The following is a 4,473-nucleotide window of genomic DNA, read 5'->3' as shown; positions in this document are numbered from 1 at the left end:
AAAAGAAAAAAACTGCTGAAGAGCCTCTTACAAGACAGTGCCCCCTGGTGGACTTCCTGACACCCAGCGACAGCCGCTGTCTTGTAGGGTGTAAGTCTGGGCAGAGACAGAGCATGGTGGTGCCCTGGGATACTTAAGGTAATCCCAAAGACAGGAAGGGTTTGCTTCCTTCACAAGTAAGTGTTTGTTGTGAGCCATTGGGTGCCAACCAAGTGTTAGACATGTATGAATACAAGGATGAGCAGAACAGAATCCTGTCCTCCAAGCAGCTCACGGGCAAACACAATCACAGTTGAGAAAGGAAGACGGAAGGAGAAGTAGGAATGTGAGGTGTTTCCTGAAGAATGCTAAGACCAACCAACCAGCCGAATACTGACTGCAGCAGCTATTGAATGATTATGAAAAGTCCAAAAGTAAACTGTCTGAACCAGCAGAGACAGAACCAGGAAACCTCTGCTTCCCAAATCTAAGACCGTTCTGCATTGCTGCCATTCTGAGAGATCTTGATGAAAAACACAAAAAAAAATGGCCAGGGTTTCTGCTGCCCACAATGTAGAGGGAAGAGTTGAATTATTCTCTCTTTGTTCCGAGACACCTTCCCATGAGGCTATTCCAAAGACTTCCTGCAAGAAGCGTGTAAGAGTGATGATGAGCAGGCACAAGAGGTTAACTTCAAAGATAATGTGCATTCACGATTGGACTCTCTCAGCATGGCTGGTTATGTTCTATTCCACTTGCCTTAAGCTCTATAAATCCCCCTTCCTCGGTGCAGACTCAACCACGTAAATGATACTGTATACCATGGCATCCCAAAGTTGATGATGTTAAAGGAAACCAAAGCCACACAGTCACTTTGGTGAACAATCCAAGATAACAGGCAAGAAAACAAGCAACTGATAAAAGCTCATCTGTGATTCTCCATGATAGCAGCTTTCTTTGCCGAATTGCTGGTTAATCATCTCCATTTGATGTGATGTCATGTAGCCTTACACATATTTCCATTTAATCTGCTACATTGGGACACACACTCTCTACACACCAATTACTTGCTTCTTAGACAAACTTCTTGAACTTCCTTGAATCCAGAAACCATGCCATTTGACTTTGCATTCTTATGCCCCCCTCCCCCTTCTCAGAAAAACACTGAGCACAAAAATAATCACTTGATTAGCATATACTGTTTGAGTTCCTGCTTCCAATATCTACTGTGTTGCAAAGAATAGATCGTATGATTGATTGCTGAGTCCATGGAATAAGTAGCATACAGGTAGTTTATAAATGTAAAATTATCAAATGAAAAAAATTCAAGCCTTGCCAGTTGAACAAAGGTACTATAAAAACGCACTACTTATATGTTCTATAAGAAGTTGTAGGACATGCAAAAACAAATAAGAATACAAAAGCTGAGTGATGCCAGCAATCTGTAGGTCTTGACACACGTAAAGATGAGTGGAGTGCTACCATGAAGCAAGTTGGACCACTGATGTGCAGACCATGAGCCTATGAGTCACAATAAAGTACTTCAAAATAGCCTCATGGGAAGGACAGAAAGAGAGAAAAGAAGGAATTTTTTTAAAGGGGAGAGAGAGAGGGGGAGAAAGCAAGGAAGGGATGAAGAATGAGAAGAGGGACTAAGGAAACATTGAAGAATGAGGAAACGTACACAGTCAAAGGAGATGTATATATGGAGTGATGCTTGAAACACATCTATATAAATAGACATATAAACACATGTAAATTAAGGCTTGCCTGGTGTTATGCATGGGTTAGGGACTCTACAATTGTGGTCATCCTGTGGACAAGCCTGCCTGGAAGGTCATTTTGCAGTGTTTCATGCCTTAAATGTATATTAATGCTTCCCAAAAAAGCAAAGTAGCCATTAAGCACTATAAAATACCATCTACATAGCAAAATATTTTTAGTGATATAAACACAGAGAACATAATGCCCATTATAAAATTCTATCCAGTAGAGGTAATAATTGTCAAACCAGCTTTTAGCTTGGCTGAAGCCGAAGTCAAAGGCAAGCTGGAACATACGGTGACCATCTCTAAAGATGAATCTGTAGAATAAAATGTTCTCCTGTATGAAAATTCACAATTGGGGGTGGGGGGAATGTTAAAAGAGCATGTCCTTCATTTCTGAAAAGTCTTCCGGTCTCTACTAACAGAAGGCCCAAACTGTCTCCATTAACCTCTGATCATAGCGTGAGGTGAAGTGAATCATGCAAACTGGGAATATTTAAATATTCTCTCTGCATAAAAGCTGTTTAGCTGCTGGAATCATTCCCTCGCACTGTCCCTGAGCTGAGGAAGTGGATGGATCAGCAGGGGAGAAGCACAGATGCAGCTGGAGAGGAAGAGAGCTCAGGGGGACCCTGTTTGAGCAGCCATGGGGGACGGGACATGACAGAGGGGAGTTCACAGAAGCAGCTGGCCGGACGGAGCCACACACGGAAAGGGCTCAGCAAGGCAAAAGCAAGAGACAAGGCTTACTTAGAGAAGCCCACAGCTTGCAACCCACCTAAATGTCCCTAAGGGGGAACTTAAGTCACTTTTTCTTCTCCATCACAGCCCTCAGAAAATCAGAAGGTACCTCTCAATCCACATTCCTGCCAGCTTTCTCGCCCTACTATAGCCTTTTCCCCAAAGGTAAAACCATGACCAGAGATGTATACATGGTACCCAGGACTCCTCCTGAGTGTCAGGACTTGCTCTCCTTATGCTCCACACCTCACAGGTGAGTTGCTTCTGTCTTCCCGCCATCTGAGGCCACCCCAGGAAAGATGACTCCTAGCCAACTTGGATGTCCTGAGTAAGAACTAATAGTAACTCAACATTCCTGAAAGCTTTTGTGAAAGCCAAACAGGATGAACTTTTAGAAGCCACTGATTATAGAACAAACAAAGCCTCTTCGTTATTGGTGTTACCTGAAGGGAAGAACAAAACCACACTTGAGGAGTTGCACTTTACCCCAGAGATGAAGCTGAAAAGCCAGATAACAACGGTCCGTTTCATCCACAGTAGCTATGCAGTTTATTAGGAATTACTAGGTGTTTGGTATTTATATCCTCTTTAATTTTAATAATATATTTTAGGGAGTTTTTTTTAAATATATAAATTATATCCTAAGACAGTCACTAACTGTGTGAGAGTGTACACTGAAATGATTGATTCTGGATAGCATTGGTCTGTCCTTTCAGCACCTGGGACAGAGATTCATTTCCACTATCATGCAAGAGTCTGGAGGGATTAAAGGGAGCATGGGAAGGGAGGGTGTTATAGGTCCAGCTCCACACAGTGCAGGAGAACTTGAAATGCCAACCTCCAAGGCACAGGCACATGTTAAAAATCTTACCTATAGAAATATTTAACCAGCAAACAGTTGTGATATCCTATTCATTTTAATAATCTTTTTACATTTGTTTATGTGCACAGGGAAGGATGCATACCACGACACAGAATGTGTGTGGAGGTCAGAGGACAACTTGCTGAAGTCAGTTCTCTCTTTCCACCTTTACAAGGCTTGTGGGGCTCAAACTCAGGTCATCAGCCTTGCCAGCAAATGCCTTTATCCATTTTCACTGGTCCCATATCTATTAACTGTAATGTAGGAATTTGTGTGTGTGTGTGTGACCTCGAATTAAGTAACACAAACAAGAAGATCACAATCACCCAAATAAATACAATAAATAATAGTAATTACGAAAGTCTATGTCCAAGTAATTTTCAATGAAGATGCCATTATTTTCTACTCTCTTTCATGTGGCCCAAAGCTAAGAATATCATTCCCTTTACAGATAGTAGTAAGCAAGGAAGTAAACAGGATGGAGGGTGGAAAGCAGACGTGGGAACTGACAATGTCTGTGCATGTGAGATATTCTGGATAACACAGTGGTATGTCTTCCATGCTGTCTTGGTCTTTAGTGTCCCTGAGAATGGACTGCTCCTGTCTAGATAGAAATTGAAGCTCTGGACCCTGGTGCACCTGACTGCAGAGGTCCAGAGAGTTTAAGAGCTTTTGGTCACCAGGAATTGGACTCATCTATTTGCATGTTTATGTGTTATTAGACCAGTCTCTGATTTCTGTCTACCTCTCCTTTATGATAAGACAACAGAAAGTCATAGACCACAGTATGAGTTAAAAAAGGAAATATTGGGCACTGAGCAGCAACGTACAATGTCATCTGGACGGCACGGATTAACTATATCACAGAGACAAGAAAGGAGCCAGATTCGAAAGCCAAGCTGTCTAGGAAGTAATCTTCAGAAGAAGCTGTTAAAACAGAACACTTTCTGCTATCTGCCAGGTGAGATGCTTGACTTCTAAGTCTTCGATGTTAAACAGGACAAGCTTCATTCTCTATCTTCTCCAAGAGAGGACTTCACCTTCTCTTTGAAAGACTTCAGAACCTTCACCACATGATGATGTAGCCTGGCAGCCTCTCCTAGGAATTCTGAGTATAGAATAACA

General features: G+C 42.1%; 1 protein-coding gene and 1 long non-coding RNA gene across 7 annotated transcripts in view; one reads left to right on the top strand and one right to left on the bottom strand.

The window, feature by feature from the left end:
* LOC115030650 overlaps positions 1–4,473 on the bottom strand; it is a 575,682-nt gene that overhangs the window by 349,761 nt on the left and 221,448 nt on the right. The window lies entirely within an intron of this gene.
* LOC115030651 overlaps positions 1–4,473 on the top strand; it is a 56,956-nt gene that overhangs the window by 23,341 nt on the left and 29,142 nt on the right. The window contains exon 2 of the long non-coding RNA XR_003836257.1: positions 4,111–4,309. This is a non-coding gene — a long non-coding RNA (uncharacterized LOC115030651). The remainder of the gene's footprint in view (positions 1–4,110; positions 4,310–4,473) is intronic.

This window comes from Mus caroli, chromosome 3, assembly GCF_900094665.2.
Source record: "Mus caroli chromosome 3, CAROLI_EIJ_v1.1, whole genome shotgun sequence".
Classification (NCBI taxonomy): domain Eukaryota; kingdom Metazoa; phylum Chordata; class Mammalia; order Rodentia; family Muridae; genus Mus; species Mus caroli.
The sequence above is the reverse complement of the archived record's forward strand: the minus strand, read 5'-3'. Positions and strand labels throughout refer to the sequence as shown.